Below are 27,284 nucleotides of genomic sequence, written 5' to 3'. Positions count from 1 at the left end.
TGCCTTTTATTGTCAGCTTCCCACCAGATTCTATTTACAAAGCTTTTTAGATTACAGCCAACTCAGCCAGCCAACCAGCCCCTCCGTCTGCCTGGGGAGCATGCTCAGCCACATCCTGGTTCCTTGTGCCTCTCCTCCTGACTCTTTTCACTTCCTCTCTGGCTGCCTTATATAACTCTCTGGCTAATACGGCCCACAACTGCTTCCATTAGCCCTTCAGGCCTGGTCTTGCTCATCTGGGTCTAATTAACCTTTTCAGCCAGGCTGTAGTGGCAGAGCTCTGGCTTAGCAGCAGTCTGTCACACATGTCAGAGGAGCATTGCTGGCACTTGATGGCACATGGCACATTATGAGACCCTGCTGGTGTGGCTTAGGTGGTTAGGTTGCTTATATAGATATGTGGAGAGAGTTGACAGTGAAGTTTGTTGCAGAGATAGGTTCCTGGGTAAGTGTCCCTGTGATGTGTTGTGTGGCTGCTGGCGAGTATTTATCTCAGGTAGGCGAGGATTGGCTTATCTCCAAGTGTTTGTGAGAGTGAAACATCATTTTCTAGGATCGGTTTTAGATTGTCAGTGATATGGTGGAAGCGTTTTAGCTAGGGACTGTATGTGATAACCAGTGGTGTTCTGTTATTTTCCTTTTTGGGCCTGTCCTGAAGTAGGTGACTTCTGGGTACTTGTTGGGCTCTGTCTGTCTGTTTCTTCACTTCCCCAAGTGGGTATTTAAGTCTTAAGAAAGCTTAATAAATATCTTATAGGTGTTTGTCTCGGTCTATTGGATTGGAACAAATGTGGTTGTATCTTAGGGCTTAGCTGTAGACAATAGATCATGTGATGTGTCCTGGATGGAAGCAAAAGACATGTAGGTAAGAATAGCAATTGGTAGGTTTCCTAGATAGGTTGATACCAGTCTTGTATAAAATAGAGAGAAGGTGGAGGGATTTTTTTTTGTTAGCTGTATAGTGATTCAGAGCGCCAAGACTTTATTTATTTGGTCTGCCATTAGTGTAGGGAACTGGACTAGATGACCTCTTGAATCCCCTTTCAGTTCTAGTCTGTGGTTTGAATTAGGCGTGTTAAAATGTATTTAATCAAGTAAATGTGTAACAGTTGAAAATTTTAGCAGTGACATGGTTACACGGGGAAGGGGGTAGGCTTTTAAGCTGGATCCCTGCATGCATTGGCTCCCACCTGCTCCTCCACCCTGGTGCTGCTGCCTCTGATACAGAGGCCTCAACTTGCCGCACAAAAGCCTGGGAGCTTTTGTGCAACCATGAAGGTTAACTGATAAGCCCAGGCTCATCGGCTAACCATGTACATGGTTAAACATTCACCTCCCTAGCTGGAATGCATAGTGTTGCTTTAAAATTAAGGTTTTTCTATGTGTTCAATGCCAACATATGTAAAAACTACCTAGGTATAACTGTCTCTGCCATCGCACCCCTCTTTCCATTTGATATGAAACATTCGCATTCCATGCACATCCGATTATCCTGGCACAACCAAACTCACCTTGCTTTAAGTTATGATAAGAAGCATCAGCATACCAAATCTACATACCTTACTTTTAGAAGTTCTTGAGCAAAATGAACTCACAGACAGTGGTCAGACAGACAGATACACATTTCTAAAATATATAGAAAGATTATGCTATTCAGGGATGAAGAATGTGTAGATCAATATCTTACAAGGTCGCAGTAAAATCCATCCTCTTTTCTATTTAGCAATAGCCAATTAGCCCGTCATAAGACAGGATTTTCAGGTCTCTCCTCCACATTGGTCTTCTCTTCTGAGCCTCCGGTCTCTCGCTCCATCTCTCTTTCTCTCTCTCCTCCTCCTACTGCCTCTCCCTCTCTCTCTCTCAGCTCTCTTCCGCCCTCTGCCTCTCTCTCCGTCTCTCTCTTTCTCTTCTCCGCCTCCTGCCCCTCAGGTTCTCTCTGCTCTCCTCTGTCTCCATTGGAGATGCATGCTCATCCAGGCCCCGCCCTCTGGGCGTGTATGTCATCACCCTGCTTCCCTTTGCGGCACTCAGCTGACTTCTGCATTACTCAGCCGGGCTGCCATGAAGGAGCAAGCGGCACAAATGGCCTCTTTCTCTCTTCTCCTCCTACTGCCTCGCCCTCTCTCTCTCAGCTCTCGTCCACCTCCTGCCTCTCTCTCCATCTCTCTCTTTTTCTTCTCCCCCTCCCGTCTCTCACTCTATGTTTCTCTTCTCCTACTCCTGCTGTGTCTCTCTCACTCTCTCTCACTGTCCTCCGCCTACTCCATACTCCTCTCTGTCTCCTCCGTGTCTGCTCTGCTTTCCTCCTTTTGAATCCGGCACCCTTTCCTGACATCAGAGACGCACGTTCGTCCAGGCCCTACCCCCTGGCTGTTTCCTCTGGGTGGCACTGCTTCCTCCCACCATGGCACTCGGCTGACTTCTGCGCCACTCAGCGAGGCTGCCACGGGGGAGCAAGCGGCGCAAGCGGCTGTTTGGGACCCGCGTTCCCCATAGAATCATAGAATACTAGGACTGGAAGGGACCTCGAGAGGTCATCGAGTCCAGTCCCCTGCCCTCACGGCAGGACCAAACACTGTCTAGACCACCCCTGGATAGACATTTATCTAACCTACTCTTAAATATCTCCACAGATGGGGATTCCACAATCTCCCTGGGCAATTTATTCCAGTGCTTGACTACCCTGACAGTTAGGAACTTTTTCCTAATGTCCAACCTAAACCTTCCTTGCTGCAGTTTAAGCCCATTTGCTTCTTGTTCTATCCTCACAGGCCAACATGAACAAGTTTTCTCCCTCCTCATTATGACACCCTTTTAGATTCCTGAAAACAGCTATCATGTCCCCCCTCAATCTTCTCTTTTCTAAACTAAACAAACCCAATTCTTTCAGCCTTCCTTCATAGGTCATGTTCTCTAGACCTTTAATCATTCTTGTTGCTCTTCTCTGGACCTTCTCCAATTTCTCCACATCCTTCTTGAAATGCAGTGCCCAGAACTGAACACAATACCCCAATTGAGATCTAACCAACGCAGAGTAGAGCAGAAGAATGACTTCTTGTGTCTTGTTCACAACACACCTGTTAATGCATCCCAGAATCATGTTTGCTTTTTTTGCAACAGCATCACACAGCTGACTCATTGTCAGCTTGTGGTCCACTATAATCCCTAGATCCTTTTCTGCCATACTCCTTCCTAGACAGTCGCTTCCCATTCTGTATGTGTGAAACTGATTGTTCCTTCCTAAGTGGAGCACTTTGCATTTGTCTTTATTAAACTTCATCCTGTTTACCTATGACCATTTCTCCAATTTGTCCAGATCTTTTTGAATTATGACCCTATCCCCCATGAGCAGTCACAACCCCTCCCGGCTTGCTATCATCTGCAAACTTAATAAGCATAGTTTCTATGCCAATATCTAAATCGTTGATGAAGATACTGAACAGAGCCAGTCCCAAAATAGAGACCTGAAGAACCTTACTAGTTATACCTTTCCAGCAGGATTGTGAACCATTACTAACTACTCTCTGAGTACGGTTATCCAGCCAGTTATGCACCCGCCTTATAGTAGCCCCATCTAAGTTGTGTTTGCCTAGTATTGATAAGAATATCATGCGAGACCGTATCAAATGCCTTACTAAAGTCTAGGTATACCACATCCACCACTTCTCTCTTATCCACAAGACTTGTTATCCTATCTGTGGGGGGGGCTCCCCCCTGACTTGGGGTTGCCACCCCCATCTGGGGCCCATTAGTTCGGCCCGCCTGGGCCTAGTCCTCAAAGTCCGATGCCCCTCTCTCAGGGGAAATACGGCCAACTGACCTAGTTCCAAAGTACAATGCCCCTCTTAGGGGAAATACGGCCTCCTGGCCTAGTCCTCCGGATGCCGGCTCTGCAGCCTAGTCCTCTGGCTGAACTTCCCACTCGCTGGGGTTCTGGGCAGGAGGGGTAGGGGGGCCCGGGCCCACCCTCTCCACCGGGCCCTGACCCAGGGCCCTGTCAGTGGCGGGTGGCTCCCACCACTGGCTCGGGGGGGGCTCCTCCCCGCAACGCCCTGAGCCCTCAGGGGCTTCTACAGCTCCCTGCCCTGGGTCGCTTCCTACCCCCTGCCCCCGGCCGGCAGCGGTCCCACCTGTTGGCGTTGGTCGGGTGGCTGTAGCGGCACTTCCCCAGTCAGCATCTGGGTTGGCAGTGTCCGGCTCGGTGCCTGGGTCCCGGGGTGTTGGCCGGCGGCTCCTTTGTTGGGGTCGGGCCCGGCTTGGGCCTGGCAGCGGCGCGTTCAGCCATCCCGTCGACTCCCTCCTCGGCAGTTGGGTGCTCCCTCCCCCTCTAGCCATAGTCTGCCCCTTCTGAGCAGGCCAGCAGCCTTTTATACCTATGCTCCCCTTGGAGCATGCCCAATAGGGCTGTGTGGGTGGAGCCCTCTCTGCCCCCGGCACCAGGTGGTTTCCTTGGGCTTGAGTGCGGGGCGTGGCTCCCCCCCTCCCCCGCCCGTCACACTATCAAAGAAAGCTATCAGATTGGTTTGATATAATTTATTCTTTACAAATCCATGCTGGCTGTTCCCTATCACCTTGCCACCTTCCAAGTGTTTACAGATGATTTCCTTAATTGCTTGCTCCATTATCTTCCCTGGCACAGAAGTTAAACTAACTGGTCTGTAGTTTCCTGGGTTGTTCTTATATCCCTTTTTATGAATGGAAATGGGCACTGCCCTTTTCCAGTCTTATGGAATCTCTCCTGTCTCCCATGATTTTCCAAAGATGATAACTAGAGGCTCAGATATCTCCTCTATCCGTTCTTTGAGTATTCTAGGATGTATTTCATCAGGCCCTGGTGACTTGCAGACATCTAATCTTTCTAGGTGATTTTTAACTTGTACTTTTTTTATTTTATCTTCTAAACCTACCCCCTTCCCACTAACATTCACTATGTTAGGCATTCCTTCAGACTTCTTGGTGAAGACCGAAACAAAGAAGTCATGAAGCATCACTGCCATTTCCAAGTTTCCTGTTACTGTTTCTCCCTCTTCACTGACCAGTGGGCCTACCCTGTCCTTGGTCTTTCTCTTGCTTCGTATGTATTTATAAAAAGTTTTCTTGTTTCCCTTTATTCCCGTAGCTAGTTTGAGCTCATTTTGTGCCTTTGCCTTTCTAATCTTGCCCCTGCATTCCTGTGTTGTTTGCCTATATTCATCCTTTGTAATTTGTCCTACTTTCCATTTTTTTATATGACTCCTTTTTAATTTTTAGATCATGCAAGATCTCATGGTTAAGCCAAGGTGGTTTTTTTGCCATATTTTCTATCTTTCCGACGCAGCAGAATAGCTTGCATTTGGGCCCTTAACAATGTCCTTTTGAAAAACTGCCAACTCTCCTCAATTGTTTTTCCCCTCAGTCTTGATTCCCATGGGATCTTACCTATTAGCTCGCTGAGCTTACCAAAATCCACCTTCCCAAAATCCATTGTCTCTATTTTGCTGTTCTCCCTTCTACCGTTCCTTAGAATTGTGAACTCTGTGATTTCACGATCACTTTCACCCAAGCTGCCTTCCACTTTAAAATTCTCAACCAGTTCCTCCTTATTTGTTAGGATCAAATCTAGAACAGCTTCCCCCCGGTAGCTTTTTCTACCTTCTGAAATAAAAAGTTGTCTCCAATGCAGTCCAAGAACTTATTGGATAGACTGTGTCCCGCTGTGTTATTTTCCCAACATATATCTGGATAGTTGAAGTCCCCCATCACCACCAAATCTTTGGCTTTGGATGATATTGTTAGTTGTTTAAAAAAAGCCTCATCCACTTCTTCCACCTGGGTTGATGGCCTGTAGTAGACTCCTAGCATGACATCACCCTTGTTTTTAACCCCTTTTAGCCTAACCCAGAGACTCTCAACACTTCCGTCTCCTATGTCCATCTCCACCTCACTCCAAATGTGTTCATTTTTAATATATAAGGCAACACCTCCTCCTTTTTTCCCCGTCTATCCTTCCTGAGCAAGCTGTACTCTTCCATCCAAACATTCCAATCATGTGTATTATCCCACCAAGTTTCTGTGATACCGACAATGTCATAATTGTCCTTATTTATTAGCACTTCCAGTTCTTCCTGCTTATTACCTATACTTCTTGCATTTGTATATAGGCATCTAAGATACTGATTTGACCTTGCCTCCCAGTTTTGCCCTGACCTTCCTTTCTCTCTGCCATTATAGCCCACGCTCCCTCCCATTTGCAACCCATCTCCCAGGTCTCCATGTTCTCCACTTACCTGTGGGCTTTGCTTACCTGTCCCCGTCGAACCTAGTTTAAAGCCCTCCTCACTAGGTTAACCAGTCTGTTTCCAGATAGGGTCTTTCCCCTTCTCGAAAGGTGAACATGGCCATCTCTGCCCAGCAGTCCTTCCTGGAATAGCATCCTGTGGTCGAGGAAGCCAAAGCCCTTCTGGCGACACCATTCTCGCAGCCAGGCATTCACTCTCCAGGATGCACCTGTCTCTGCCCGGGCCCCTACATTCAACAGGAAGGATCGAAGAGAATACCACCTGCGCTCCAAACTCCTTCACCCGTACTCCCAGAACCCTGTAGTCACTCTTGATCCGCTCAGTGTCACACCTTGCAGTATCATTTGTGCCCACATGGATGAGTAGCATGGGGTAGTAGTCAGAAGGCCGGATAATCCTCGACAATGCTTCCGTAACATCTTGGATACGGGCCCCCAGCAGACAGCACCTCCCGAGATGAAATGTCAGGGCGACAGATGGGCGCCTCTGTCCCCCTCAGAAGAGAGTCTCCGACCACCACTACCCTACGTTTCCTATTTGCAGTGGTGGCAACAGACCTCTCAGCCTTGGGGGTGTGAGGCTTCTCCTCCTCTGTTGAAGCCGGCTGCTGCAGGGCCATGTGCTTCTGTGAATTCTGAGAGCCCAAGGGAGGAGGCTGAAGGCTTCTCACCCTGCTTCCCCTCCAGAAGCTCCTATTGGCCATTTCTGACCAATAGCAGCTGCTTGTTTGCAGGACAGGCAACATGTGAAGTGCCCATCCCCCAGACTTAAAGCCCCTGTAGCTGCTGTGAGTAGTACAGGAGTGTGGAAGGCAGGGATCCTTGTTAAGTAACCTGCTGGGCTGCTGGCTTGGAGCCATCCAAATAAGGTCTCCCAGCCAGAACTTGCCCCTGGCATTCCAGCCCTTCCCTTCCCCTACATTCTGCCTCCTCCTGCATCCTTACCCCATGTAACCCAACCCCCCGCCTGCACCCCTGTTGCAGCCCCCATACATCTTCCCAGACACTGCACCCACACCTACTCCCCTCCTCAGGTCACAACCCCCTCTCAAGCTCTGCACCCTGATAGTGATCCCTGGTCACAGCCCAAATCCCTGCACCCTTTCCTGCACTCCTGCCCCAGGTCACAACCCCCTCCCAGACTCTGAACCCAAATCTGCTATCCCTGGTCACAGCCCAAATCACTGCACTTCCTCCGGCATTCCTGCCCCAGGTTAGAATCCCCTTTCAGACCATGCATGCCCTTCTGCACTCCTGCTCCAGATTATGACCCCCTTCTAGGCCCTGTACTTCAGGGGTGGGCAAAGCAGCCTTTGCAACCTGGAACTGACCCGCCAAGCCCTTTGATCTGACCCATATCTGCTCTGCCGCTCCCCTCCCCCAGGCCAATCGAGACCTGGGCATAGGGAGTGCACGAAGTCTCCTCCTACTGTCAGGCGTGCATGGCATCATAGGGAATCGTCAGCTGTGCAAAACATCTGTGCAAAACATCTGTGCATGCCTGACAGGGAAGGATTGGAGAGCAAAGACTTCATGCTTCCTACACCAATCAGGACTTCCTGGCTCCACCTCTTCTGCCTGAGACCCTGCCTCTTCTGGAGCAGCCTGCAACCACTTCCAAAATTCATGAAGTGGTCCCCCTTCAAAAATTATTGCCCATCCCTCATGTAAACTACCACTGTGTGTTGTGGTTTTTTTCACCTGGTACATTTTCCAGTCTCACTTGCAGAAAGATTGACTTATCCTCTCTCCTGTGGTAAATTATCCTTAATGGGTTGGTTTAACTAATACAATTAAACAAGATTTTTTCTGAATATTAATTCCAGCAGAACTGAATAATCATAGAAATGTAATACTGGCAGGGACCTTGATAGGTCATTTACTGCAATCCCATGTACTGAGGGCAGGACTAGGTATTCTCTACAATATCTGTGACAGCTGTCCATGCAACCACTAGCACTTATAGGAGAAATGCCAATGTTGTATAATTGTGTATTCAAAGTTATTTATTTGTTTCTAATACATACCAGTTTTAGCATGCGTTGAAAGGAACTGGGTTTTGGTTTTTAAGAAGTCATGATTAGTGTTCCTGTGTCAGTAATAATGACTGAACAGGCCACGATAAGTTGTCACTTATTTCAGTCACAGTCCTACCATTCTCTAATATATAAATAATAAAAGGAATAGGAGGAGTATCTGCTATACTGTATCTTGCTGTCATATTTTTAAGGCATGGTGATTTTTTAAAATTTGTTGTAAAGAGGTTTCAGCAGAAGCCTACTGAGTTGTCTAGCAGCATCTGAACCAAATGGGAAATACCTTCCCATTTGCATCGTCATAAGCATCGTCGTAAGCAGTAACTCTGAAGATCACTGAAAGTTATATCATTGCAACTTTACTCTCTGGGTACAACACTGCATTTTTAAAAACCATTTTAGAGTTAGAAGCTGTATGTTGAAACGCAGCTTCATACAATATTAGTTCCTTTATTGATAGTTTTTGGAACAATGATCTCTCTGCCTCTTGTGTCTTTCAGGGACAGCCACATGCTTATTAAGTTCTGTTTTGTGAACAAGGGAAGAAAGTTGTCAAATTGGCCAAAAGACTGGTAAGAGCTGTCTCAGTTTTCAAAGAATATGAGGATTTTTTCTTTTTTGTTGTTAACACAAATTTTCACAGCTGTGGAACCTAGAATGCAAAACTGCTGCTTCCCTCACTTTCCTACTCCTTATTGTTCCAGCCTGTATGACAGTTGTCATTCTTTGCCTCTCCAGAAAAGCAGCAAAAGCCTAAATTATTTTTTTGGAAATAATCTTTAATGGCCTGTCAGTCAAACAACAAGATCATTGAATTGAGTATATTGGTAAATTTAAGATATGCAAGAGCTTGAATCAATTTACTTGGCACAGCAAAAATACTATGGGAAAACAAATGTCAACCTAATAAAAATATTGGTTAATTAACAGGCTATTGTAACAGTAATAAAAAACCCTTTAAACTTTATAAGTGGATCTTTAAAAATGTTTTTTGCTGGCATCCCACTACTAAATAAGATGAAATGGTTTCCTCCCTATTCAAGACTGTGGGGGTTTGCCCTGTTCCCCCTCCTTTCCATCCCTTCTTGCCCCCAAGACACAGTCCCCCTTTCTCCGTGTCGGTGTGCTTACAGCCACGGAAGTGCGGGGAGGGGGGTCCGGGCCCATCCTCTCTCCCGGACCCCAGCCCAGGGCCCTAAGGACAGAGTCACAAGGACCTGTCCCACCGGAGGGGAAATGACCCACAACCCACCGGTGCGCCGGCTCCTTGCCCTGCCCTGGGCTACTTCCACCCCGCCTTCATCAGTCTCGGATACCTACGCTCCCCTCCTCTCCACCCTTGCCCTCTCTCCACTCCTCTCCCCCCTCTGGCTCCTCCGTTCCTCCATTTAAACTCCCCCACGGCCGCTGCGGGGACGCCTGACGTCACCGCTATAGGCCAACGTCAACCCCTGTGGTCCCGCCCCCCCCCCCGCCACCCGCTGGCAGTTCCCTTGCGGTTCCCTTTTCTCCGCCGCTCAGCTGCACCGCCGCCGCGCTACACTGCGCGCATTCTACTACCGAGCCCCGCACCGCCCCCATTAGTGACAGAGCGATCGCGGGGTCAGTGCGGGGTGGGCCCGCTTCTCTGGGGTATGCGGGTACCGCCCCGCCACAAAGACTATAATCTTAATTGTCCTCAACAAACTTCAGATCTATTTCCATTCGTAATGTTACTGGCTATGTGTGACTGTGTCCTCACGAGGCCAGCTAGAAGAGATATTTAGCTCTAGTGGTAGAAATTTATGATTTTGAAGTAAAAGGGTCAACCTTTAATAATTGCTGTGCAGGTTTTTGTATTTTCCTACACTACATGGATTTACACAGGCATTATGATGTCAATTATCTACTCAGGTATGGTTTCTTGTTGTACTTAGTCCCCTCACTACTTATCTAGTGTTCAATGTAGAGTTCTCACTAGAATAGTTGAAGGCCAAATATTTCTCCTTGATTACTTTAATTTTGGGGAACCATTCCTGGGGTTGCTAAACCTACCCTGCTTCAAGATGGAAGTTTTCTGACACTAGGTAAAGACATTGACAGCATTTCTTCTAGATGTTTAGTAGTTGTTAAGTGTTGTGGCTCGCATTGTGTCCCTGGCACATCGGGTGGCTCATACCTGGGCCCCAAGGCTTCAAGCCCTGCGAGGAGTGCCAGAGACCAATGCCTGGCAGAGACCCTCACGCAACCTGCCTTAAGTGCCTTGTAGAGGCCCATTTGTCCCAGGCTTGTAAGATCCGCAAGGCCTTCAAGCCTCACAGCAAGTGGGAAAGGGAGTTTTGTTTGAAAATTGTCCTCATGGAGGTGGCTTTATGCCCGGCATCAGCATCCAATTCAGCACTGGCAACCCACGCGCACTGGCTTTGGTGCAGGAGGCTCCCAGCCAATTGCGCACTTCCCTTACCCCCTCCCTCATACCAGCAGTGACACAGGCCTCAGCACCGGAGTCAGCACAGGTCCCTCAGGCAGCACCAACTAGGGCTCTGGGACCTGCAACCACCGACCCTTCTCCATTGGGAGCACCACCACTGCTACCAGCTATGTTCCCACCTCCTCCTCAGCACTGGGGAAAACTGGAGTTGATGGCCCAGTACACTCCAACCAGGTTGACCTCGGAATATTCGATAGATTCCAAGGCTGAAGTGATCTGGTCATCCTGGGGCTCATGGTCTTGATCCAGGCACTGTTCCTATGCCTGCCATCGTTCATGGCACCACAGCACCTCGATGGACCACCAGAGGCAGTAGCAGCAGCCATGGCTTGAGCCTACCTGGTACTGGTGTTACAGCAGCTCTAGCCACTACAGATGCAGGCCCTAACTCAGTGGCCTTTCTGGCAAACCTCTGAGCCTACCACCAGAGTCAGGGTGCAGGCTCCTCTAGACCAGAGTCGATCTTCTCAGAGCCAAAGGCTCCTCCCTCAGCAACCCCACTGATGTGCTCCCCGACATCGGGTCAGTTTCTTCCCTCAGGCCAGGCTTGTCCCGGGCCCCCCATTGCTCAGCCCTCTACCATGGCCTATTCTGTGGCCTCAAAGGCCCCCCTCACAAGCCCATTATCCAGAGGCAGTGGGCATGAAAGGACCCTCGTCCTCACTGGATGAGGTACTGAGTAACCCTTTCCCTTCCATGCCATTCATGGACTTGAGGTCCCATGAGGAACTCTTTCGCTGCCTGGCCCAGAGTCTGGGAGTCTAGGCAGAGAGTGTGTTGGAGGATTTGGACATTACGGTCGACATCTTGCAGCCTGACACCCTTACCAGAGAGGCCTTACCAATCAATAAGACTGTGACCAAAATCACAAAGACACTCTGGCAAACCCCAGCCTTTATCCAGCCAACAGATAAGAAAGTTGAGCGGAGGTATCCCACCCACTTCCGGGGTCCCAAGTTGTTCAGGCAGAGAACCAGAGGGAGTGGCAGGGCCAGCTTGGTGCTACCCTTAAGATCAGGGACACCAAGAAAATGGATACCCGGGCCACCTTAAAATCCCTGAGGATCCATACACCAATTACCCAATAGCATTCCCTGCCCCAATTTCTCCCACCATAGAGGCCAGGCCTATCCCACAAGCCCTCACGGCCTCGCCAAGGGTTTTGAAGGTACTCCCGAGGACAGCCTACCAGACTCACCTCTCCTGTTCAGGGACTGCCTATTCCCTTTCTGCGGGGCCTGGGAATCCATTACCTCAAGCTGTTGGGTCCTGGAAATGGTAGGAAGTGGGTATGTCATCCCCTTCCTTTCAACCCCTCCCTCCCCTCTGTTGCTCTCTTATAAGCATCTCCTCCAGGAAGAGGTACAGCAGCTCCTGTCCCTAGGGGTGGCCGAAGCAGTTCCCCAGGGGTTCTTAGGTAGGGGGTTCTACTCCTGCTACTTCTGGGTTCTCAAGGCCAAAGGAGGATTCTGACTCATCCTGGCCTTCAGGGAACTCAAAGCCTTCATCGCCAAAGCCAAATTCAAGATGGTGACACTGACTTCTATCATTTCCTCCCTAAGTCCCAGAGGCTGGTACACTGCCCTTGATCTAAAAGATGCCTATTTCCATATTTCTGTTGCACCACATGATAGACCACATGATAGAGCTGGGGCTACTTCTGAATGTGCCACATAGACCCAGGTCCCTGCCTAGGTTATAGAGTTTGTGCGGGCCCACCTGGACTCAATGTCAGCCACAGCCTGCCTCCCTAATGATCAAAGTGGCTGTCTAGGGCATGCAGGCATTCCCAGTGACCACAGCCAGATCCTGCACACACCTCCTGGGATGGACAGCCACATGCACCTAGCTTTGCATATATCCACTACAGATGTAGCTCACATGGGCTCACAACCTGTCCCTCCAGTCTTGGGACAGAGAGGTGATGGTTCCCCCTGACTTCCTGTGCTCTCTGGACTGGTGGACCTAGGAGGAGGTGGTCTGCGCTGGAGCCCCGTTCTCCAGGCCTCTGGAGACTCTCTGGTGAGTGACGGACGCGTCCGACACTGGTTCATGAGCTCACCTCAGAGACATGTGGACCCAAGGTATGTGGTCGAGGGACGAACTCTCCTTGTATATCAATTTCAGGGAGCTGTGGAAATCTGCCTCTCCTGTGTGGCTTTTCTCCCTTATCTCAGGGCCAGAACGGTTCTCATTTTTTCCAACAATACGTTGTTGATCTCTTTCACCAACAGGCCCGCTCCCCTCCCTTGTGTCAGGAAGCCCTTCAGCTCTGGGAGCTATGCATCGGAGCAGATATTCACCCCATTGCCTCTTATCTCCCGGGGTCCCAGAACACTCTGGTGGATCAGCTGAGCAGGTCCTTCTCCAGCCACAACTGGTGTCTCAGAGGGGATGTGGTCCTCCGAGTTGTCTGCAGGAGGGGGTTTCCTCTTCTGGGCCTGTTTGTCACCCAGAAAAACAGGAAGCGCCCAAAGTTCTGCTCCTTCATGGGGCCAGGTTGGGGGTCACTGGAAGATGCGCTCATTGCTCCCTGGGCCAAGCGTCTACGATATGCATTCCCGCCTTTCCAGCTGGTTCACAAGATGCTCCTGTGGGTTCAGAAATTCAGGGTATCCCTGATCTTCATTGCACTGGCATGGCCCAGGCAGCACTGGTTCACATCCTTCCTGAGCCTGTCCTGCAAGAGACTGATCGTCCTCCCGCTGGACCCGGACCTCATCAAACAGGACTTGGGCAGACTTCGCCATCCGAACCAGTGATCCCTGCACTTCATGGCATGGAAGCTCCATGGCTGACAGTGGCAGAGCTGCAGTGCTTGGAGCGAGTTTAGGAGGCCCTGCTGGGAAGCAGGAAACCTTCCACTTGGGCCACTTACCTGGCCAAGTGGAAGCGCTTCTCTATCTGGGCTATCCAGAAGTGGGTATCTCCCATGGATGCCCAGGTCCTGCTGGTCCTGGACTATCTTCTGGATCTTAAGCTACAGGGGATATCCTCCTCCTCAGTGAGGGTACACCTGGCAGCCATCTCCACTTTCCACCTGGGCTTCTGGGGTAAGACCCTCTTTGCAGATCCCCAAGTATACAGGTTTCTGAAAGGATTGGACAGACTTTATCCTCATGTCCGTCAGCCCATCCCTCAGTGGGACCTCAACCTGATCCTGTCTAAACTCATGGAGCCTCCCTTCGAGCCCCTGGTGATATGCTCACTGCTACACCTTTCTTGTAAGGTGTCTTTCTTGGTGGCTATCATGTCAGCCAGGGGTGTGTCTGAGCTGAGAGCCTTTACCTCCGACCCCATATACGGTTTTCTTCAAGGATAAGGTCAGGTTATGCCCCCGCCCCCAACACCTTTCTTCCGAAGGTGATGTCTCACTTTCCTGTCTCTCAACATATTTTTTTCCCAGTTTTTTATCCCAAGTCCCATGCTTCGGTAAGGAACAGGCATTACACACTTTAGATGTTAGGAGAGCCTTTTATTTGGAAAGAACAAAGGCCTTCGGTAAGTCCCCACAGCTTTTTGTAGCAATTGCAGAGAAGCTGAAGGGGCAGCCAGCCTCTGTGCAGAGGATCTCCTCATGGATTATGTCCTGTATCAGGGAGTGTTAAGTGCTGGCAGGGGTGCCAGCCCCTCCCCTCACGGCCCACTCCACTAGGGCCCAGGGCTCCTCCACGGCCTTTGTGTCTCAGGTCCCTATTTTGGACATCTGCAGGGCTGCCATATGGTCTTTGATCCACACCTTTGCCAAACACTTTAGGCCTTGGGCAGGGCTGTCCTCCATTCAGAGGAAGGTTAGAACTTCAACCCCGCCTCCTAGGGTTTCAAGCAGTCACTTGAAGAAAAAATGGTGACTTATCTGTGTAACTTTTGTTCTTCGAGATGTGTTCCTCATGTCCATTCCAAATCCCGTCCATCTCCCCTTCTTCAGAGAAGTCTGGTAAGAAGGAACTGACAGGGTGGAAGCAGCACAAAAGTGTTAGTGTTCCCTCTAAGATTTTCCATCCATGAGCATAGTGAGTTTTGTCTTATGCACCAATATTAAGGTCATGTGCGCTTGTTTGGATGTGTCCACCGTTGCACCTGCTAGTTACTAACAAATATCAACATTATAGGCAGCACTTTTACCCACGTATCTTTATTATTATGGCTGGCCCTAAGTGCCAATGTACTTGTCTTTGTCCCACAACCTACTTATTGACTATCCCTGGACTATGTGATTTGTTACCACACACACCACCGGAGACCTTACAGTCATTCTGAAGGAAATGGCTGCTTCCTAAGAAATGAGCCTGTAAATAATGAATTGTGATGGTTGCTGCAGATACAAGAACAATCCCATTTAAATGGTTTAACTTTACAAAATGTCATTAAGATCAGATAGCTGAAACATGGAAAGAAAAAATGGAACTAAAATACAGACATTATCACAGCCCAGGCCAAAAGAGATCTCAGCTGGAAAAAACTAACAACCTTCGTCCAAGCTTAAATATAAAAATGAATAGCAGTTTAGAAATATAAACAACTTAAATGTCATTTGTTCATAACGTGCAGTTTACACACATGCCCCCCCTAAAGCTCTTTGAAAGTATAAAATAATTTTAAAAACAAAAAAGTTCAAAACTTCAGCTAGTAATAGGTAAACCAAGAAAGTTTAAAATATTTAGTCTCTCATAATAAATATAGCAAGGGACCTCAAATTTAAAAAAAAATTATATTTATAAAATAAATCAACTTTTTAAAAATTCCACTAAAAATCCATTCAAATATTTTATTCAAGGTTGCAAAACTGACTACTCGATGTCTTGACAGTGAACATCTACTGACAGCCTTCACTTCGTTAGTTAACCCTTCAAGTGTCGTGATGCTTTCACAAAGTTTGACTTTTTTTTTACATTATGATTAATATTAATCATAAAATAAGTGAAAATAAAAAGAGAAACCCAAAATAAACACTCTGTATCCCTTTGTCAATAATAAACTAAAACAATAAAACAATAAAATTATCAATAGAATAAAAATTTAAAAATAATAGATAGTCCTATAAAATATAAAAAATAATACTTCTTACTTAAAATTTTTTAAAAGCTGAAAAAAGGCCACCAGTTGGGTGGTTTAAAAATAAAAACCAAACTAGCGCACACAGAGGCACACACAAAATCAATATAAACCAATAAAGCCCAACTATTAAACTCCTATTCAAAATAGGGATGTGAATGGTTAACATCACTCTTACTGGGTAATGCTTACACACTTACAGGCAAACAGCGGGATGCTCCAGCTCTGTGGGGCCTGGCATGCCACAGGCAAGGACACTCCAGCCTGGCGGGATCAGCCCCCATCCTAGCTGGGATCCCTAAGCAGCCACTGCCTGCCATGTGACCTCTGGCTCTGGTTGGGGCCACCAGTGAAGAAGCTGCTGCCCACCATGCGGCCCACAGCTCCAGTACTGGGGAAGGACTGAAGCTAGGGCCAGGGCCACATGGTGGCTGCCTTGCTGCTCTTGGGGTGGTGCAGCAACCGGCCATACATCCCCGCCCCAGAACAGTCACTGGGTGGCTCTTCTGAGGAGGTGGATGGGAGGCAAATTTTTGGTGCACACCTGCATAGGCACACACCTTAGACTGAACTCTAGTGGCAATCCCCGGAGCCTCCTACAACAGGTTTGTGATCCCCCCATCTCCTTTTGGGTCGGGACCCCTCAGTTACAACACAATGAAATTTCAGGTTTAAACAGCTGAATATATAACATTTATCAATTTTCAAATCTTATGGCTGTGAAATTAGCCATAATGGACTGTGAATTTGGTAGAGCCCTATTCATGGTCCCCTAGAGAGCTAAGAAGCAGTGATAGTAAATCCCACTCCAGTTTATCCTTCTTGGGCATTTCCTCCCTGGCATAGTACTCCTCCTGGCTCGTGCCCTGTGGTGTCCCAGATCAACCACTCTGTCCCTCCCAAGTCTGAAGCATATTTTGGCTGCTTCAGTCTGCAAGGGCCTGCTTGCTGGAGTCCTCTACTGTGGAGTACAAGACCTTTCCTCCATGCTCCCATTCTCCCCAACATCACTTCCTACTTATGAAACAGTCAGCACCCACCAGTGTTACCTGTAAGATTTTCCATCGGAGAGTAGAGTAAGTTTTGTCTTGTGCACCAATATTGAGGTCATGTGCACCGTGGTACCTACCAGTTATTAACAAATATCTTTTAGATATTTTTAAATGTTATGGAAGAAAAAATACTAAAACAAAGGATAATTAACAAGATGCATGACTATAAATAATATGAAATCAAATAAATAAAATTAATATTGCAAAATTTGGTGTCTTTATATGAAAAGGATATATATATAGTCTCGTTTGTTGTTGAAACAAAAAATTAAACATTTTGTTTTGACACAAGAAGTTACTTCATTTTCTTTATTTAGGAGACCACTAATCATGGTTACTGGAATAAGACCCATAGTCACTAGTTGACATTTCCAGGCTAGATGATGGGGCAGTTACTTGTAGCTGGTCATCCTAATGTACCTTTTCTCTTCTGCCTTTACAGTTCTTCTAGTGTTCAAAGATAGTATCAAGGTTTGCATCTCCACCACTTGAAATGTGAAATTTGACCCTCATTAGCATATCCAGGTGATATTTCAATCTATTTCATAATTTAATTTTGATATTATTCATAAAGCTAAAGCCACACTCACAGTCACCATAGGAAGCTTGAAATGTTGCACATCTTTTCACCAGTTATGAAACTACATTGTATATCGATCTGCATTCTGTAGAGTGAAAGTCACCATTTCATGGAAATTTGTCATCATCTTTGCTTCATGTTTCTTTGTGTGACGGGGCTAGCCTGCCCCGCACTGAGCAGGAGGGAGGGGAGCCTGCCTATTGGGTAGAATATGCCCCTCCCCCACAGACCTACCGGGCATGCTCGCAGTGCAGCCTCACTATAAAAGGCTGCCGGGCTGCTCAGTTGGGGTGGACTGCCAGGAAGGAAGGAGCTCCAGTCCCAGCTGCAGGGCTGCAGCCAGACCTGCTGCCAGAACCCGAGCCGGAGGGACCACCCATATTGCCCCCAACGCCAACTCCGGAGGGCCGCCCGCCCCGCTGCAGTGGACATCCCCTGCGCTGCTGCCCAGAGACGGGACCAGCTGCTGTTGCCGCCACCGCCAGCCCAGAATCGCCAGGTGGGACCTCCGTCGGCCACAAGGCTGGGGTAGGAAGCAACCCAGGGCAAGGGGCAGGGAAAACCCCAGGGGGCTCAGCGTGTTTCGAGGAGGACCCCCGCTGAGCCGGTGGTGGGAACCACCCACCACTATTAGGGCCCTGGGTTGGGGTCCGGTGGAGGGGGAGGGCCTGGACCCCCCTACCCCAACCCCTCAGGGCGTGGACTAGGCCTCAGGGCCTGTTGCGGATGCTGGACTAGGCCTCGGCCTGCTGTGACTGCGGACTAGGCCTCAGGGCCTGTTGGGGCTACCAAGCCTCAGGGTCTGCGAGTTGGGTGGGCCTTGCTTTAATCTCAGGGAGGAGAGGACGGGGCGGAGGAGACCCTGCCACACTCTGCAATTATGTATTTGTAGCCATTGTACTGGTTGACAATGAAGTCCTTCTCCTCCTCCTCCATGGTGTTTTGGGCTGATGAATTCAATTGACTAAGGTCCAAAATTTTTCTGTGTTTGTCAACTAACTTGTTGATGTTTTCAGTGCCAAATTCATACCTGATTTGATTTGATGAAAGTGAGGCAAAGTCAAAAGCTGCCCATTCATTCACTCATTCTCTGGAATCCTCCTATTCATATGATCACCCAGTAGAGCAGTAGTTCTGAAAATGCAGTATGTGGACCACTAGTGGTCCGTGGCTGCCTCCCAGGTGGTCCGCAGCTCTAGCTAATACCCCTGAATCCCGTGCAGAAGGGAGCCCACTATCAATCTAGCCTTGTGTCCGTCAAGCCCTGATCCCACCAGACCAGCTCAAAAGAGATAGAGAGCAGAACTATGCTGCGTTCCTTGCCTCCCTCTTCCACCTCAGCTAGGGGAATGGCAGCATAATCAAGGGCTTTCCCAGTGGTGGGGCAGGAGAGAGTGTGAAGAAAGCTCAGATTGGGGACAGCAGCATAATTAAGGGCTTTCCCTGCAGGGGTTGTCAAGAAAGCCCCAGTCCTGGGACAGCAGTATAATTAAGGGTTTTCCCCATGGGAGGGGGGAGAGAATGTGAAGAAAGCTCAAACCTGGGACAGCAGCATAATCAAGGGCTTTCTCTGCAGGGGGAGGGGAGGGAGTGTGAAGAGAGAGCAGAACAAGGGGCTTTAGGCTGTGTTTCTCACCTCCTTCCCACTCAGATTGCTGTGAGCTTTTCCTGCCACTCCCATTGGCTGGAGTTGCAGCCAGTGAGATCAGTGGGAGACCATACTGGGACCCATGAGGGCGCAGAGCCAAGTAAGTAGCTCCTCCTATGCCCAGACCCTGCACCCCAATTCCCCTCACTCCCAAACCTCCCCCCCCCCCAAGACTCTACACCCAGTTTGCTCCTACAGCAGGGCTGGGCAAAGATAATCTGTGGGCCAGTCCGCCTTGTGAGAGCCTCAGTTGGCCCCCTGCCTGTCCTGGCCGCACTCAGGAAAGCCAGCTGCCCGGCCACATGCGTGTTTGTGTTTCTGAACATGGAGAGCCTGGAGGGAGGGGAGACAAGCTTCTCATGCTGCCCCTGCCCTCAATAGCTCCCATTGGCCAGTTTCAGCCAGTAGCAGCTGCCTGTTTGCAGCACAGTCATCATGGAACGCTCCCCTCCTTCCTCATCCCGCTTATCCCTCCCCCCCTACAGCAATCAGTTCAAATAATCAGGTACAGATCCTGGAAGGCAGAGACCCTTGCTAAGGAACCTTTTGGGCTGCTGGTTGGGAGCCAGGTAAGGTCTCTGAGCCAGAGTAAACCTCTCCCTCCCCCAAACCTCTGCCCCCCTACCTCATGTAATTCAAACCTTCTGCACCCCCTGCTCCAGCCCCCATAGACATTCCCAGACATTGCATCTCCTCGTATGCCCCACCTCAAATCACAACTGCCTCCCAGGCCAGGAGACTCCCCTACACCATGATGAAGGGAGCAAAGCCATGGTGTGGTGGAGAGCTGGCATGGGCCACCAGGCCTCCAGCTGCACAGTGGCCCAGAGAAACAGCAGAGGCCAGAGGACCCCAGTGTACGCCACAGAGCAGAGCAAATGCCTGGGAAGGCGGTGAGCTGGCGTGGATCACTGGGCCCCTGCTACACCGCAATCCGGAGGAACCACAGACTTCCCTGGATGTCTCAAACACCCGGCAAACCACTGAGAAGTGGCCAGTGGACTTAGATCCCCCTGACGCCGTGGGAAACCTACGTGACTGTCAGGGACGCGCCGAGGGGGGGAGAGGGAAGTGGACCAGGGGACTACATGGATGTAGACATGCCCGGATCAGTGTGTTTCGGGCTGGAGCCCCCATTGATCCAGTAGCAGTAGCCTGCTGCTTCTAGGGCCCTGAGCTGGGGCACAGTGGAGTGGGTGGGCCTGGGCCCCCACTGCCACCCACCATTTCCCCCTCTCCGCCATTGCCTGCGAGCTGCCTGCAACCCTCCTGAGCAAGGAGACTTCATGTATGTATTAGGCCTTGATAAACTGCTGGGCCCTACAAACTGTTGTCCTAGGGCTTGATTAACTTTTGGGGCTTCTAAGCTGTTTGCTGGCTGCCCTGCCCCACCCTGACCAAAGGTTGGGCTTATAAAGTGCTTTGCCTGTCGTCCTGCCTTGACCAAGGGCTGGGCTTATAGATGGTTTTCCAGCGGCCCCTGCCCTGAACTAGGGTCAGGCCTGCCCCACCATAGACTTGGTGGCCCACCCTGAACTAAGGCCGGGCCTCTGCCTCTCATTTGCTGGCCTGCCCCAAGCCCAGGCCACCTTTGTTATGGTACTTTTGTCACCCTGCCCTGAGGGAAGAGTGGGGACCCGGGACTGGTTATTTGCTGTGTTACCCCCCAGAGACTGATCCGGGTGTAGTGGGTTGGAGTGGCCACCCACTGACCCCAAAGGGGAGGCGCCCCTCCCAGAGCTGACCAACTTACACCCTCCCTCCTGGCCAGAAATGCTACCTCCAGTCTTCTCCTGCACCTTCTGTTGCTCTTGCATCCTCTCCCCAGCAAGACACCTACCTGCACCTGTATCCACCATTGCTCTTGCATCCTCCCTCTTGACCACACACTGCACTCTCCCTTGCTCTTGCTCCCTCTTCCATGGCCAGACACCCTACTCTCAGCCTGCTTTTGCACTCTACCTCCCACCCAGACCTCGCACCCTGCACCCCACCTCCTACCCCTGATCCTGCACCCTGATCTCTATCCCACTCACTGGCAGCCTTGTCCTGCACACTGAACCTCTCATTTTTTCCCTCACCCTAGTGCCTAAGGAGTTACATAAAATCTATTAACTCTGGAATCCCAGAGAAATAAATCTGGCCTATGGGAAGCCCTGGACCTTCCTTCACCCTGTGGGGCTAGAGCACCAGAGGAACGAGGTGTCTCAGTTGGGGGCCACATCAATGAGAGTTGGGAGGTTTTTTGCTTCTCATTTGTGTAGTCCCAACTGTTTTTTCTGTGGATCAGTGACCCCTGGCCCAAAAAAAGATTCCCCACCCCTGCCATAAATAAAGAAAATATTGAAACCTTTTGTGTTGGACATAGATTCATATTTTACGTTATTTAAAATGAAGTTCGATAAACTATCACAAGCAAGTTGAAATGCTTAATCTGTTTAATAATTTAAATTAAACCATCCGCCCTATCTGCAGCACTAGCAAAATAGCTTGGGCTTAATTATGTAATTAACAGTGAGTTTCCATTAGCAGCTGGTGAGCCATGGAAAGGTTTGCATTGAGCGAGGCAGTCCACAGGCCAAAAAGTTTGAGAACCACTACAGTAGGGATGTGAAACTTAAAATAGGTTCAGTGATGAATTGTTTGTCTGTTGTGCTTGATGCAATTAGATTTTTCTGACTGTTGCTCCCAGAGACTGTTTCTCCAAAATACTGCCCTCTCATCTTGTGGATCTAGGCCCTTGCTAACTGCAACTTTAGTTGTTGCTAAAGGGCTCTTCAGAAAGTATTTGGTCACTTCTGCTAATTCATGTAATACATCACTTACTACATTAAAGTGATATGTAATTAGTGTTAGAGAGCTTAAACAGGCAGTACTTTGGTATTGGGTTGTTATTATCTGAGACTTCCTGTTCAAAATATTTAAGAAGGGTCTTGTATTGACGCATCAAAGTACTTTCAGCAAAATGTCTAGATAGCCACCTTATTTCACTTAGGGTGTGTCTAGACTACATGCCTCCTTCGACGGAGGCATGTAGATTAGCCAGATCGGAAGAGGGAAATGAAGCCGCGATTAAAATAATCGCGGCTTCATTTAAATTTAAATGGCTGCCCCGATCTGCCGATCAGCTGTTTGTCGGCAGATCGGGGCAGTCTGGACGCAACGCGCCGACAAAGAAGCCTTTCTTCATCGGCACAGGTATGCCTCGTGAAACCAGGTTTACCTGTGCCGATGAAGAAAGGCTTCTTTGTCGGCGCATCGCGTCCAGACTGCCCCGATCTGCCGACAAACAGCTGATCGGCAGATCGGGGCAGCCATTTAAATTTAAATGAAGCCGCGATTATTTTAATCGCGGCTTCATTTCCCTCTTCCGATCTGGCTAATCTACATGCCTCCGTCGAAGGAGGCATGTAGTCTAGACACACCCTTAGAGATTTCTCCTGTTTCTTTGTCAGCTTCCCAAAATAAAGAATATAATTAACATAGGCTATGTCTACTCTACAGGGTTTTTGCACAAAACCAGCCATTTTTGCACAAAAACCCACAGAGCGTCCACACCTCAAACACATTTTTGCGCAAGAAAATCTACAGTCAATCAACAGAACAGAGGGCATTTTGTGGTGCAGGTATACCTCCTTCTATGAGGCATAACTCCTTTTTGCACAAGAGTTCTTGTAGCAAAAGGTGTCTGTGGATGCTCAACAGGAGTTTCTTGCGCAATGTAACCGAGTCTCTCTTCGGGGGCCACCGGGCACCCCCCCAGTCCGAGGGTCCTTGCCCTAGTATGCCCGGCGCCTCCCGTTCCCGGTCTCTATCCCGCCGTCTCCCCAGACGCGGGCCCCACTGCCAGTCCTCCCGAGGCCGGCGGCCTCACTGTCCTTGGCTTGGCTCGGGTCCAGGGTCCTTCCCGGTCCGTCCCCCGGCCGTCCCTTCCCCGGTGGGGCTTGGCTCCGTCCTGCTCCTCACCGCTCCGGTCGTCCCCGCTGAGTAGTCGGCCTCCGCTGCTGGGCTCCACGCCGCTCCCGGTGGGGTCCTGCTCGTGCCCTGCGGAGGAGGCTGAGAGCAGAATCCTCCCTGCTCTGCCCAAGCCTCCCCCCCACCTGTTCCTTCCTCCCCCTTTTTGAATTCCCCGCTCGGCGTCTGGCCGGCCCCCGCCCTTCCGAGCACCGTCCCTGCGCTCCTGGGTCCTAGCGCTGGCCGGGTTCCGGCCGTGCCGTCCTGCGCCTGCCCGCCGGTCACGCAGGGTTCCCCTCGCACTGCCGGCTCCGGTGCGCAGCGCTGGGTTCCTGTCCCCAGCTGACCTTCCCCGCGAGGCACGGGGCCACGGTCCCCGTGGCTGGGAGTGGGGGGGTAAGTTCCCCTGTCAACGCAAAAAGAGACTATCACCAAAAGCACAGGTGCTCTGATGGCCATTCTGTGAATGGCCATCAGAACTTTCTTGTGCAAGAGGGTCCATGCAGTATGGATGCTCTCTGGCGCAAAAGCACCATGATTTTGTGATGTGCTTTTGAGGTGTGGACACACTTTTGCGCAAGAAATTTTTGAGGAAGATCTCTTCCGGAAAAAGCATCTTGTGCAAAAATCTTGCAGTGTAGACAAAGCTATACAGTTTTACAGTAGTAGCAATATTAACCTAGTTAATGCACACAGCCTCACCCAGAAGCAGCTGGGCAGCCATCATATGGCCTTGGCCCCAGCTCCTGCCCAGGGAACAGCAGAGAACTTCAGTCTCAGTCCTCACTCCCCCACCACCAGCAGTTTACCTTTCACTGGTAGGATGGTGAGTGCAGGGCCAAACCAGATTAAGAGCAAATTTAGGATGAACTTCAACCATTTCTATAAGAGAATTTCAGTAGAAAATCCCATTTTTAAAAACATTCAGTTGCAAATACTGAGGTAGTTTCTTCTATTCGGATATGTGGCAGTTTTAGGGTACACTATATTCTTGAGTTAAAAAAAAAAAATTCTGACAGTTTCATATTGATGATTTGCTTTCCTGGTGAACATGCTGCCTTTAAATGTTGTTCATACTGCTTACGCAAATAGTTAATTATGTTCAGAATTTAACTGAGAGTATTTATCACTTGTATAAACATAAGGCACCATATTTTTCCTTTAATGTTTTATTAGAAGTGGTTACTCATCTGTAATTTCTGGTACGTCCCTAGACAGTATACACATATACTTGCAACATACCAAACCCACTTTCTGATACTATACTTTTCCTGAGCTGACAGTGATCAGTTTACCTACATAAAGTTTCATTGTCAGTTTCTGTTAACATCCAAGAACTCTTTGATATATTGCCTTGAATATACTGACTTAAGTGTGGGAATTTGTTCATAAGGACTGAAGGCTCACATGTCAAGGGAGTAATAGTGGTCCTGTTGTCCTTCTATCTACTCGATATGAATATAAAAAGAAATGGGACATGTTGACAAGTCTTCAGCAATGTGGGCCAGGTTTTTAGCAAGTATAAACCATAGAAATGAGTGGTGGTACACTCATCACTTAAAGACCTGACCTCATGCCTTCTATTATATAGCCTATCAGAATCTCAGCAGGGACAGACTAACTGAATCTATTTTTAAAAATCCCAAACTTTAGCATCATTCCTTTCTTGATGGATATACTGATTGTCAGCCATCTCATTGATTTCAAGCAGTTCCACTGCAGAATGCAAACTGCTCTAAGGGAAAAGGGAGTAAAAAAGTGTCTTGCCAAATTCAATTCAGAAAGTAATTTTTCTGAGCACCTCCTCAGATTTCATTTGGAGATTTAGGGGCTTCTAACCCCAAGGTATAGAATGAAATCTGTCAATAATATCTCAGAGTAAATGGAAGAATGAAAAAAAAACATTTAAAATTATAATTCCCTCTACAGTCCCTACCCTATGGAATCTGTAGACATAATTGTTCTAGTCTTGTAAAATGTGGAGGATCTATGCCCATAAGTAGACTGGATCACAAGCACACCCAGAAAGTTATAGGGAGTGTTACTGAACTGTGAAAATATAACAAAGTCATCATTACAAATGTCTTATTTCATTGGCTTAAAGGACTCTGCTACAGTCAGGCACATTTCTCATGTCAAGGTAGGTCAACATTTTGCTTGTCTATATGACCAGGGCTCGACAAATCGCTGCTTCTACTCGCCCCTGGTGAGTAGATTTCAGCTGGGCGCCCCGTTCTCCAGCAGCGCGGGCATGCACAGTGCAGGGCTGGTGAGTAGATTTTGCCACTGTTTGTCAAGCCCTGTATATGACCTTATATCAGAAGGTTTCAGCTTCTGAATTTAGTACATTGTATTATTCATATTTTACACTTGGAAAAACTGGGTCTCAAGGAGGCTGAGTGAGTTGTCTAAGGTCACCTTGGCAGCCTATAGAAAACCTAGGAACAGAGGCCAGTTTTCAGGTTCTGTGCTAGTGGGACAGCTACACCCGTGACCTGGCTCCGGCTCCAGCTCCAGCACATAGGGCAGTGGCTCATTGGCACTGGAGCTGGAGTGTCCCAGGCATACAGGGCAGCTGCCTGCTATGCAGCCCCACCGGCTGGGCACTGGAGCTGGAACTCAGGCTGCAGTGAAGCTGCCCAGGCACAAAGCTGAGCAACTGCCAGAGCTGGAACTGGGACTGTGGTGAGGCTGCCCCAGTAGGGACAGTGTGAGCCTCACTGGGACCCTGGCTCCAGCTGCGGCATCCAGGGCAGCCACTTGCCACACAGCCCTGCTGGCTGGGCTATGTGGATGCCTGAGGAGCTGGAACCCACCATGCCACTCACTTTCCAGCAGGCCCAGCATGCAAGTGAGTGTTGCTGTGTGGCTTTGCGACAGAGGTGGGTGGGCATAGAATTTTCTGTGTATGGCTGCGTAGGTGCGCACCTTAGAAGGAACTATGGCACCCACTCTCTTTCCTGCCCGCGGAAAAAGATTTGAAGGGACATGCTCTCTAAACCCCAATAGGGATTACACAGTGAATACTAATGGCTAAATTCTGCAGCCCCAGACATCACTACTCACATCCTCAGGGGTTTAGGAGAGTGCTTCAAGTCCACTTAATATATCTCTGTGCTCAAATTAAAAGGAGGAATTCGACTTTAACCATAGAGCTTGTATTTTCTAAAACTGCATATTATTTCAGTTCTGCAATCTTTCAGTCCAGTATGAAAACAATAATTTCATATGGCCTAACCTCATTCTTGCAGACAGTTATTTTCCAAAAGTGCACTTTTCAGCAGGCAAGAATATATTGACTATATATAATAACTTCCATTAAATATTTAAGACGGAAAGGTGCCATTATAAGTAACAGTTGCATAGCAGTCTCCTGCCAGTGTTCATCCTGGAATGATCTTTGGAAGAATAGTCATTGCTACTTCCTTAGAAGTTGAAAATATATAGATCTGTCAGATGCAATAAAAATTTAAGCTGAACTGGGTAAAGAAGAATTTATTTATTACCTTTCTAAGTCTTTTATGTGTTGCTTAGCTGCTTGTAACCAAAGCTAGTCTTTGCTTTGATGATTCAAAACTATCATCTGAATTATGGTAAATGTGTTTGATATCAAACACTTGACCTTCAATCTGGGAGTTTTAAAGTCCAAATTCTCTTTTCAGATATATGAGTATCACTCCTGTTGATTTCACTGAATGCATGCTATACTCAGTGAAGCAAAATTGGGACCATAACTGTGGTTTCAGTGATCACTTTGTATGGCTCATAAAAGCAACCCTAGACTTTTCTGGTAAATACATAATAGACTGGTTCTCACACCATGTATTCTAATCAGTTGATAATATAAAACATTTTTCCAAAATTTGGAGGAAAAAACTTCTTTCAGATAAACTGGTTTATATGGACAAACATACTTATAAAAATTTACTATGAAAAACTCATGTTCAAAGGATACCAGAATACCTAAAGTCAGTTAATTAGTTCTTTTATCTCCTCTTTCATTAATTTATGGCCATGCATTTTGGCTTTCATCACTGCCACCTTTTTCTGATGACCCAGGAAGTGGGAGTTAGTCTTCCAGAATTGATAGATTCTTCTAGACTATGCAATCTCTAATTAATTTACTAAATAAATTGAGCTGATCATCTCAGTTTCTGAAAATTCTCCTTGATTTATAAGTCTGTTCTGGAAGACTTGGAACAAAACCTTGAC

General features: G+C 48.4%; 1 protein-coding gene across 13 annotated transcripts in view; it reads left to right on the top strand.

Annotated features, from left to right (window-relative positions):
- ARVCF (ARVCF delta catenin family member) overlaps positions 1-27,284 on the top strand; it is a 592,161-nt gene that overhangs the window by 38,204 nt on the left and 526,673 nt on the right. For 12 of the 13 annotated variants that reach the window (XM_075898313.1, XM_075898325.1, XM_075898321.1 and 9 more), the window contains one exon: positions 8,814-8,885. The exons of the other annotated variant lie outside the window; for it this stretch is intronic. The gene's annotated coding sequence lies outside the window, so the exon portion shown is untranslated. The remainder of the gene's footprint in view (positions 1-8,813; positions 8,886-27,284) is intronic. 13 annotated transcript variants of the gene reach the window in all.

The sequence above is a fragment of the Pelodiscus sinensis genome, chromosome 15 (assembly GCF_049634645.1).
Source record: "Pelodiscus sinensis isolate JC-2024 chromosome 15, ASM4963464v1, whole genome shotgun sequence".
NCBI classification, from domain to species: Eukaryota; Metazoa; Chordata; order Testudines; family Trionychidae; genus Pelodiscus; species Pelodiscus sinensis.
The sequence above is the reverse complement of the archived record's forward strand: the minus strand, read 5'-3'. Positions and strand labels throughout refer to the sequence as shown.